This window comes from Nipponia nippon, unplaced genomic scaffold, assembly GCF_047370975.1.
Source record: "Nipponia nippon isolate SJK-2023a ecotype South Korea unplaced genomic scaffold, ASM4737097v1 scaffold_1, whole genome shotgun sequence".
NCBI classification, from domain to species: Eukaryota; Metazoa; Chordata; class Aves; order Pelecaniformes; family Threskiornithidae; genus Nipponia; species Nipponia nippon.
The window spans coordinates 63794925-63806988 of NW_028262290.1; positions in this window are offsets into that span (position 1 = coordinate 63794925).

The following is a 12064-nucleotide window of genomic DNA, read 5'->3' on the forward strand; positions in this document are numbered from 1 at the left end:
ATGTTTTCAGGGAAAATTATATCCTTAGGCTGGAGCCAAGGAGCAACCTTCTTTCCATACTTGTTTGTATACACATATACACATACAGAGAAACTCACAGAAAACCTCGGTCAGAAGGATCCTCCTGATCTCATCTAGTCCAATCCTTGCTCAAAGCAGGGCCAACCTTGAAGTTAGATTCAACGTTAAAATTAGATCAAATTGCTCAGGGTCATGTCTAGTCAAGTTCTTATTATCCCCAAGGATGGAGAGACATGCTCTTTCCATAATAAACAAGTGGCTTAGATACAGAGCAGGCAGCTCAAGGACTTAACCTTTTGGAGTTTATCTGCAAAATAAATTAAGAACACTAAAAGAAGGGATTATGTGGAAGCAAAGACACTTCATCCCATTCACTAGACTCAGATCTGGGCTTGGTTTATAATCTACTGTTCTGTGATTAATTTTGCTTTTCCATTCCCAATGTTTTACTCTCACCCTAATAACACAAAAATCATGGCTATTTTTTTCCCTCAGGGGAAAAAATTAATTACATTATATACAGGTATGCAATTTAAGGGCTAAAATTAAAATTGTATCAAGATGTTTCCTTTTATGTTCTCTCTCACACACAGACTCTGAAAAACTTCCTTTACTGATTAATAGACTTCTGGCAATCAAACAGTCCAAAGTTTTACTGGAAGGACTGAACTCTTTTGCTCTTTATCAATGATGAGCCCTTTCAAAGAGCTGTAAAAGTAATCAGTTAGGCTTTTTAATAAATTACCTGGGGAAAAAAATTTCCTTTTCACCAGCTCAGAGTTATCAGTAAGCAAAATAATAAAATCAATTGGCAAAAAAATAGGTTCATTTCAAGATAAGTTTCAAAATGTTGTGGCATTTGATGTGTTCCACATTTATTTTGAAAGGCTATGCAAAATGTTGTTATTTTGCATTATAAAATATAATTGCTTAAAAATATGAATTGTTTTGGAAAACGTTAGCACAGACAATGTTTTAAATACACAAAATATTGAATAGCAACATGAAATTTTTCAGCTAGGTAGGACCCAGGTGAAATACAGGGTCAGACTAGAAAACAAGGGTTGCTGTAGCTTAAGCCAAAGTTGTTTCAAATATTCTTGACCCCGCTGAAGGTCTCTCTTCCCTGCTGAAGGTTGCTGAGCCCATCCCTGTCTCCATTCTTCATCCCTCACAATCATGGCCACTGCAAACCTCTCTCTTATAAAGACGGGCTTATACTAATATGCTGATTTGTAAACTGGGATATATGCCAGCTGCCACTGGCACAGAGCTGCGACCTCCAGCAGAATGGGGCTAAATCCACCATCACACATCTGTCAAAGTTATTAGGCTCAGCAGCAGACAACATTAAAGCATTTGTCCTCAAATTAGGAACAGACCCCAGATTCCTTCTCCCTTTACCTGCCCCTCATCTCTTAAAAGAAAACTTTATCCCCACCTGTGTAGCATGCTGAGCCTCAGCCTGTCCATGTTCTCAAAGGATACCAAAGCCATTCCTCTCAGATCAAGCCCTCAGGGACTTTAAGCAGAAGGACATCTATTTTATGGTTCACATGATCAAAGTATCAATTTTCTCAGCCTGGTTAATGCTGGGATACCTCTGGATGCACATACAAATGCTACTGTAGTCACGGGGAAACCTAAGTCAGACAGAGAGGTTTTTCTCTGGCTACTAAGAGATTCCCGGGATAAGCAACACCCAGGCATGGTTTTCAGGACCTCTAGTTTTGGACATTGGGTGATACTTTCATCTGGCTTCCAGCACCATCAGCAACAGTACATCAAGAGAAGGAAATAAAACAGGACCAGGGCACAGGTCCCCACTGTATAGACCTAGCCCAGGCAGCCCTACACAGCTAGGAGGGTTGTGGATGGTGCAACATGCACAGTGGCAGGCAAACTACCTGCAGAGGAGGAGCGCATCTGAGGAGGCTGGTCGCAGCTTGCTGATGTAGTACCATTGCTCCACAGAGCAGTAGGCAAGTGAGACGGCATCCTGCAGAGATGACCACAAACCAGGAAAGTCACTTGGTGCAATGCCAGCTGACTTCCCTCTGCTAGCCTGGGCCTCTGGTAAACTGGGATTGCCATCAGCTCCTTTTTGTCCTCACTTCCAGGCAGAGTATCCTGCACATCAATCTGTCAGTAGGTCGAGAAGCGTGATCCTAAATCATTTAACAAGCCTCATTTCTCATTGCCTGAGCAAAGGCAGCCTTTACTGCAAGGCTAACCCAAGCCCTAGCGCAGCCTGTGCCATACCATCCCCAAGTTGTTTGCATGCCATTTCCCTGTTGGGACATCAGAAGGCTCCCACGACCCACCAGGACACTTGTCCTGTGCTCAGTCTCCAGCCTCCAAAAGCTAAAAACACAACTGCAGCATCAGCCATAATCTTACCCCACTGGCTGTAGCACAGAACATGGCAAGAAGTCCCAAACTTGATCCCTTGGGGCTTCTTCTAACTGAGGCCTTATTCTTGTTCAGTGAACTCAAGTACACAACTCATGCACTAACTCCCCTGCCCCCCAAATCAACCTATGCTGATTTCCAAATCAGCTCCCTGTCTGTCCCAGGCCTTATTCCTATTGAATGTCCCATCATTGCAGCCCAAAAGCAAAAAGCTGCAGTTCCCTCCAAAACAAAATGTTACCTGTTCACATCAACTTCCAGCAAACCAAATGCATCTAAACTATGGCACTAATCCTTTACACATGCTTAGAAAGGCAAATCTGATCTAGCCGTCTTCCTCAACACATTTCACTCAAGGTATTCTGAGACTCCAGACTTACCACTTAAAAATAAATAACCAATAGCTCAATCTAGAAATTAGAAAATTATGTCTTAAATATTCATTTTATTTCCCTAACTCCTCACTTCTTTAACTGAAACCTGTAATTAACTCTAACTACAAATTATGCAAAGGCACTTCTATCAGCTCAAGAGGAAAATCAAGCTAGGACATATTCAACAAAACTGGGCATTTTTTCTGAATGCAAGACTTACCTCTATATTTAGATCACTGAAAGAAACTACTCCTGCAAAGTCCAATCAAACATTGTACCTATTACTAGGAAAAAAGGTGCTTTGCGAGCCCAAAATGCACGAATGCTAACCTGAGCCCTGGAGGAAGGGCCTTTTGAAGGTGGAGACTTAAAAAAATGCCCTCAGACCATGCCAGTGCACACCCATAGCTTGGCGTAGCTGCCCTTTACACCAACTTACTCCACTGGAGAAAAAGGTGATCCTTCCACAAGAGACTCGGAGGAGCAACCCCATGCGTTAGCCTAAACTCATGGTAGCTCAAGTCAGCCGTTTCTGTAAAAGCAACCAATGTGTGCCAGAAGCACTCTACCAAACCTCATTTCAGAAAAATGGAGTCCGAAACATATAGCAATAAATTCAAATCTTCCTCAGACCTAAACCCAGAGCCCCAATATAAAAATTTTTTCTGCCTGCATCATCCTTCCACCACCACTAAAAACTGTCAAATCCCAAACCAAACCTCCAAATAAGTCTTATTTTTTCTAAATGGCTCCAAAACATACACACCTTCCAAAGTATCCCCCACTCAGAAATCAGGCTGATCAAGGAATGAGACTGGGGATAAAGTTAGGAATACAAGTTACTGAAACAATAGCCAAGAATGTAATATGATAATTACAAAATAAATTAATCCTCCCCTCCCGCCTAACAGGATTAAAAATTTATCTGAAAAACCTTGGCCACCAAACCCATGAAGGATCCCACGCTTCTTTGCAAAGTTGTCATGGCAAGGGGATCCCGGCACACGACCCATGTCAACCCTAGGCCAAAACAGAGAGAAAACAGCCTCCTCTGGTTTTGCCAACACAAAATTCACCTTGCTACCTCTGACGGATCTCTAACACCTCCAGTCCTCTCCCACCTCTCTCTGAAGCTGCCATGAGTTGGTGGCTCCTGGCCCAGGATAGCTGAAGGTGTTGGGGCTTCCCCCACAGACCTCAGGCCAAGGCGAAAATCTGCCTTCAGGCAGGGTCCCCACCACCGCGGGAGGTCACTGCCCCAGTGCCAAGGATGGGGTGAGGGATGAGAGCACAGCACCATAACCCAAGGCGGTTTAGAAGGCACCGGGGACTGACTGGCAGGCTGATGCCTACACGGATCTCTGGACAAGCCTGAACTTGCTTTCTTGTGTGAACCCACACACCAGCACCCCATCCCATAGGGGATGGTCGTGCTGGGTCACAGGCTCATCCTGAGAGAAAGCGAAGGCCTGGGATGAACCCTGAGGCCACTTGCACATGGGGCCAGGAGCTCAAGGTGGGGTTTCAGACCCTGCAAAGCCCGATGCAGGCAGGTGACTCAGCCGATACAGGCTCACCGGGCTGGACCAAGGACTGCTCTCCGTGTTCGGCACCATGACGTTTCAGCACTTGAGGCTACATGGGATGCCTAGACTAGGATTAGGTTTGAGGTAACTTTTCAGGATGGCGTGAGTACTCAGGTTTAAAAACTGGGGTGTCTAGGACACGCTGCAGGCTGCAGCCTCGTAAAGATGGCACAGCTGTTGCAGGTAACAGGGCACAGGCTTTGCTTTGACTTTGCAGAGCCTCAGGACGGAGGTTTACCAGGCTTGCTTTGCCTGAATTTGTCTAGACCTGCTCGAAGCTTTCCTTTTATTCGGTTTGATTTGTTGCTGTAGCAGCCATTTTCCTAATGACCAGGTAGCTACGCCTAACTTGCTTTGCTTATCTTCATACAGCATAGCCATAGCTTTTATACAGATAGTAGTAACATGCAGCTGTTATGTGTAGTGTGAAATGTTTATGACCTTAGCAGAATGATGTAATTCAGAGAAGTGCAGGCCTGGTATGAGAGCAGAGGCCCTGAAGGTGGGCTCGCAAGGGGTGGTGTAGAGGGGTATAGGCACAGGATGGCAGAGACGGGGCATGGGATAATGAATGCTGAGGGCTGCAGGGCTATAACCAGCGCACCAGGGGTCAGCTAGACAAGGACCGACCTGGGAGCTGAACAAAACCCATCTTAGGAGCAACAAAAAGTAACTAAAAGAAGAAAGGACAAATTTCTAACATATTTAAAGTGCACCATATATAGTAAATTAAGATGTAACGTAGAATTGCAGACTGATAAAGAAAGAAAAAAGTGAAAATGGCATTGGGAAACATAAAAATGACCCTAAGTGGATCCTAGAGAAGGAGGAAGAAACCTCCAACACCATACTCCTCCCAGCGAAGGACTTGGGATGCTGTTGCCTCGCCATACCCGCTCCCCCCAGGCTGAAGCCATTGACCCAGATGAGCAGTGGAAGGGTGAATGGAACACGAGGGGAAAGGGGTAGATCCTAGACAGTGCATGCATAACAGTTTTGACTGTAGTATTATTATTATTACTGAGGCATTCCATAAATAATAATATTCCTATTTTTTCCCCCTTCTTGTGTTTTGAAAAACAAACAAAAAGAATCGATCTGCATAATAACAATTTTTTTATTAGCCTGCTAAGACCTCAGTTATACTAACAACTAAATTCTTGGTATAGCCTGCCCTCCCCCCATAAGATGATTTTGAATGTCACAAGGCTTGTACAAGCATGAATGTATTTAGGCAAAGGGCAGCAAGGGTTGCTGGACTGGCTAAGGCTGGAGTCAGAGTTTGGTTTAAGGTTGGGTTCATAGCTCAGGTTTGAAGGGCTCTTCCAGAAAGCATAGAGCTTGGGGTCCAAATGGTCTGTCCGGTGTGGCTGAGCTAAACCAATGTCATTCACTGTGATCCCTTCACATCTGCAGCTACATTTTTGCAGGCATCCCTCACTCTAACAAAAGCCTTGGTCCTTGTTCAGTGACCCTGTGCAGAGGCAGAGCTCAGTGACCTACGCAGGCATCAGCTGACAGCTTAACCTGCCACCACATTTTTAACCTATCTGTTGCCTTAGAGTATCCCAAATCCTAGCTGCGGCCAGGTTGCAGGTAAGGATGATGGCTCAGGCTTGCACACACCCGTGAGCAGGAGTAGGCTGGAGGTGACCCTAGCTGGTACTGCCTCCTCTGCTGCTGCTGCCCAAATCTGGGGGCCTGAAGCTCAGCAAAGGGTCATGCTGTGCCAACAGGAGGGGAAAAGGAGAGAGGCTGCCCAGGGAGAGCCCGAATCAGTTCACTGTCCCCAGGACAGTCTCACCTTTTCCTGGGGCTTCCTGCTCTCTGGTGTCACTGAACTTGGTTTAGGTCTTGGGGAATGCATTACTCTGGATATTTTTCCTTCCAGTTTGGATACTGGACCATGACAATGGCTCTTAGGCAACAGAAACAGTTAATTAAGCAGCGAACCTCTGAATGGAGTTGTCATGCAACAGGGTCGATTTAATTCTTTTGCCTTGGACCCTGGCCCGGGGCCATTGCCTCCACACAGTCCACAAGGACACAGTCAAAGTTCAGGTAAACAAAAGATTATTGGTCTGCTTGGGCAACTGGAAGAAGAGGAAAGGTAAATTAAACTCCCTGGATAACCATAAAAAGATTGATTGTTGTTACCAGTGTAGGACAAAGATAGAGAGAGGATAAGAGGTTTATCCAAGTTTTGCAGTGACAAAATATAGAAAAAACATCAAGAACAAAGCCTTATCTACTTATATTTATATGACAATTATTCTACACATAGACACTGAGTTAAAAATTTTACCGAATGAGTAGGAGGGAAAAGCTTTTTATCATTTTCCCCCTTTTTTAAAAGGAATCAAAAACAAGTGTAAAGACCTTGTTTACTTTAAAAAAAGAACAAACACATTATATTCTTTTCTGTTTATACACTTCATATTTTCAAATAATTTACTAAACCAAAAAAATATTCTGACCTACCATTACACTGAAAAAAAAAAATAGATCTTAAGGGGTTTTTCCCATCTTCTTTCTGCTTTGGATGTTTTAGCAAATGGTAATTTTTACAGAACAAAAGACAACACTACTCTTGTTCAAGACATCAGCTTCATTATGTCTCTCTAGTTAAGCCCAGAGCCTGACATAACTATATTCCTCATCACCGTAGAAAACCTTTTTGACAGTTAATCAACTTAACAAGATTCTTGCAAAGATCCCAGCATTTGCTGTTCCCTTAGTGCAACTTTATGATGCTTCTGGCTTCTAAGGTCACTGAATTTCTTTTCATTAATATGCACTTGCGTGACAGAGCTGATCCTGGCACACCTTCAAAAGAAACGCCTGAGCAGCCTCTCACAACCCCCCAGAGAAACGTTTGCTCTGAGAGATTAGCAGTCTTCAGAGGTGCCTGGGAAAGGAGACTTGCAAATAAAGACATAGTAGCAGAAAAGAAAGAATTATGGAAACACAACAGGCAGCCCTAAAACATCACCTTTATGACCCAGCTCCTATGCATTTTTTTAAACAGACATTTGTTTAAAAAAAACCCTCAGCTGTAGCTAATTAAACCCTTGGCCACAGAGGGAGTCAGAGAAGTGCCTTCAGCCAACAAGCCAGCGCTGGCAAGCATTGAGAAAACACACATGAATACAAAATTTCCTCCACTGTGGTGGGTGTGCAGCATTTCTTCCTCCTCTGAATTTTGAATACTGAAAAAAAAAAAGTCCACTAAGACTGAGAGAATCATCCAAAAACTCCAACAAACAGACCAAGCCTCGCCACAGCTCAGAGCCCTGTTATTTCAAGCAAGGTCAGTGGGAGTTACCCTGAACTTACAGTCAAGGAGCATTTGGCCCAACATTTTTTTAAAGGCACTGAGTTTTCTTCTGCCTCTGCCTAACTTTCAATTAAAGGTATAGTAAAACTGAGGGAGTGGGACTGAGCAGGGCATTTATACTAATCACCCAGCCGCCCCTGCCTGTGGCATGCTCTGCATCACCAATACTGGGGAGGAAAACACTTTGAAGGAAAAAAACACAGCAGCGGCACTTAAAAAAGCCAGGTAACACCATATCACACATATTTCTGTAATTTTATCTTGACAAGGAAAAAAATTAATAGATCACCTCAACCTTTTAGAAAACCTTTTGTTCCTCACTTGTCGTGTTGTCTGGCAACAGAGCAGCTCTGTGTTTGGGCCGAGACCTGTGTCAGCTCTGTTTTGGCACAGATACAAAATCCAGACACAGGGTTTGCCCCACAGAAGGCAGCATTAAGGACTTGAGAGAGAAGACAGAAGAGAGCTATTCATTCTTAGGTAAAAATTTGAATGGATGTTTTCAAAAAGAAAAGGATTTTTCAGTGCTCAGTTCTCAGGAAGAGCAGATAAGCTTCAGAAATGATTTTGCTGTGAGTGCTTTCCCTGTTTCTGTTATTAACATGTATCTATATATATGTGGCTAGATACACAATTAGGAAGATATCTAGGTCCTTTCAGCAGCACAGAGCAATAATCCAACTAGTTTTTGGCATTAAGCAACCTTAAGACCCTGATACCTTAGCTTAGTAAATGTCTGCTTCACTCAAGTATTTCTAATAAATACTGTGTCTCCTTCATGGTTGTGGCTCTGAGAAGTGCAGCTACCTCAGCACTACGTTGCAAGAGGCTTGGAGTATATGTAGAACAAGTGGATGAAGGTGGATGAAGGTGGATGAAATGCTCTGGAGTAAGGATACCCTCTGGCACCTGAGGAAGCTATGGCAGCCCAAGCATGGTGGCTTAGTAGAGTACAGGAGCTGCAACGTGCGAGGAGCGGGGCAGGAAGACTGTCACCACCCAAAGGTAACTCTAGAAATCCTCTGCTTTCAAAAATTGGCACCAGCGAAGTGTTGCAGGACACTGAGAAGGTGGCATAAGAAAAGCAACTCTTACTTATTGAGAAGAGTTTCCCAGAGTTTTCAAATCCATGTGCACTGTCTTTGACGCACACTGCCTGGAGCAAACCTTACTTTTATTTTACCAATTAAAACTTGTTAAACTTGCACTTACCTTCCTTATTCTTTTCTACTGCCAGCAATTTAAAGAGCCCTGATGAATCCCATATAGTATTTCTCTTTTACTGTGATACTTCTAATCTCTGAACTGCTTGGTGACATGGTTACTCACAATATCATTAGAAACTGGAGGAACTTTTGGATGCAAACTTCAGTATTTGAAATACTACGGTTTAAAAAAAAAAAGCAATGTAATATGTTGGCGAAGCTTTCGTTTGTCTTTTAGAATGGAAATCAAATCAAGTTCTGACCCTGTGAAGTCATTGAATGTACCTTATGAAATTTCTATTACTGGGGCAGAGATATGAAATGCCTGCATTCTGGCTTGGGCACATTCAGTTGTAATAATAAGACTCAAACTATTTTGTGAAATGGAGAAATCAGGAGGAGGATGATAACCCAGGTATACAGTATATCTTTTGCTAATGTCTTAGCCATTTAGACAAAAGACACTAAAACTTGTTTTGATACTACTTTCTATTTATATTGTTTATAGTGCAACACATTGATAAAGATGATGCCTATTTTCTTTTACTCGTAGGAGACAAAATTTGTCATATGCTGAGCAGCTGCTTGAATGGATTTGTGGTCTACACATGGCTGATTTATGCAACAAGATGCTAAAAAGATATGTATGCCTAAGCGAATGTGTTTCTGGAAGAAGGCTATCCTTATTCCAGCGCATTTTGACAGCACTTTGTTGCATAGACTGGGTTGATCCCTCTAAAATGAACATTGTTGCCTCAGTTAGAAGTTTATTTAAAGTTAAAAATTAAAAAAGAAAGCATTTTTATGACAGAACAATCTAATTTCTGTGGAAATACTGTTTTCTTCATGACATCCCTGGTCACTGATCTCCATCACAGCCAGGATATGACCAATGAATATTAGAACTCATAACACTTATGTGACACTTTAAAAACCAAGAAGTCCTTTTTTATTGTGTTAATAAAACAAGTATTAAAGTAAATTTTGCTGAGCAACATACGTACTCCCTTTGCTTACTTTTAAATAACACTCCATAGCACGGCACACAGCCACAGTTCATCACAACGTTCACACATGGTGTCTCATTTTGTGCTCAGTTTCAAGACAAAGTTTGTAATCTTAATTCATTTCATACTTCAGATTTTTAATTGTTCTGGTAGTTTACATAGTCAACAAAAAATCTAATACTGACACATACAAATTTGTATTCGTAAGGGAATTCAGACTCAGCCGCTTGCCTGCAAGCCCCGTTAGTGATACCCTTTTCAGCAGTGTTATTAGAACTAATGAGCACTCCAAACAAGATCAGGATCTGTTTGCACTAGGTATTTTACACACGAGAGTGAAGTCCCTGCACCGACAGGTTTAAAATATGTGGATTTTTGAAGTACAAAAAGAACGTAGTGTGGCGATTTGTTATTAATGTTAACCCTATGCTTTTTTTTTTTTTTTTTTTTAATTCATATTGGCAGCTGGAAATAAGAAGGCCACCTGTTTTTAAGGGATTCATAATGAGTTCACGCCAACTTCAAGAACAAACCGAAAGGTTCCCCCTTGGAAGTCTGCAACAAGTCTGGAGCTGTATTCGTGTGCTTCATGCAAACCAGAACTGAGGCCCAGTGGAAACCAGTAGGGTCACGCCTGCGGGAACGATGCAGACGCATCCAAGCTTGCTCTAAACTAGGCCAGAGTTCACCCAGGCTGTAAAACTTTGTCCAAGAACCAGGGTAAATATTCAAGCATTTCATCTCTTCCAGCAAGAGAAAAAACAATGCCGGATTCATAGCGCAGAGGAGAGTAAGACTCTCTGTAGCTTAGCAGTTAGGGCACAGAGCTCAGAAAGAAAATTCTAGATGATAGTCTTTGCTTTGCAGGCTATTTCTCTTTTCTCCAGTGACTGTTCCCACTCTTTTTCACCTGCTGACACTTATTTGTGAATACCAACTTACTGTATGAAAAAGCACAATTTGTTGTGAAGAGTCTGATCCTGTTGATGTGTGTTGTATGTGATCTGAGACACCATCCTGGATCAAGACTCCCATGGGACCTCGAGGCAGCAAGGTCTTGTTTGGCCAGACTTACACATCTACTAGATGTTGAGCTTCTCAAGCATCTGATTATATATCCTTCAGCAAAGGTGCAATAAATTATCTTGCATGCAACCAAGACTTGGAGCAGCCCATCATCAGGATCCACCTGGGAGTAGCTAGCTTTAAATCTACACACCCTAGCTTGGATTCTATTAACGTGTTCACCCATAGCCTCAGGCCTGAGGATCTCCTCACCATGACAACAAAGTATATAATAAGCTGTATTACTCAAGTGTCTTCGTTACATCAACAGGGTCAAAAAGTAGTTCTGCAGAATCACCTAAAAATAAAACAAGGTTTTCTCATTCTAATCCCAGAAGCTGTGACTGCTCAAATGCCAACTTCCCTGTATTATTCATAAATTGCTCGTCCTCCTCAGGCTGATGCAGAGGATGTTACTCATTGCCAACACTACTCTGAAAATGGATCAAAAAAAATACAAGTTGGGAATCCATTCAGTTTACAAATGAAAGGACACATTTTCTTGTTTCCAGTTAACCAGTCCACCAGCCTGCGGGCTTCTAAGCAGCAGGCTAAGCTCTTATTTCATGTCCGCCCTCAACGCACCTATCATGCCCTTATGGACACCCCTGCAAGCCATGTTAAGACTTGAGTAACAATAAAAGCATCAACTGGCTTCTGAAATTTGCGACAACTGAATGCGACAGAATGTCCTCTCCTTATTTTCCAGAAGTCACTTAGGAAAGAACTCCCCATGCTTGGCTTACCTTTTTCTTTCCAACCAATCCCTCCTAGACCTTGAAGCAGTTTCCAGAACACATTCTCTTTAAAGAGGCATTTTCCCACGGTGGACAGGTAAAAACCTTGTCATTTCAAACAATACAAGGCTGCAGTTATCCAGGACCTAAGTAGGTGGAACTCCAGAGATGCTGTGGAATGCTCTCATCTTGCAATAGGATCAGTCGATCAATCAGCTTTATCCATAGCCCGTGGTCTAGGGAAAAAGGCGAGATTTCTGTGGTAACACTGCTACTGGGTACCGTTCCTGGGCTCTGGGGGGCCGCACACGTCCTGTGGT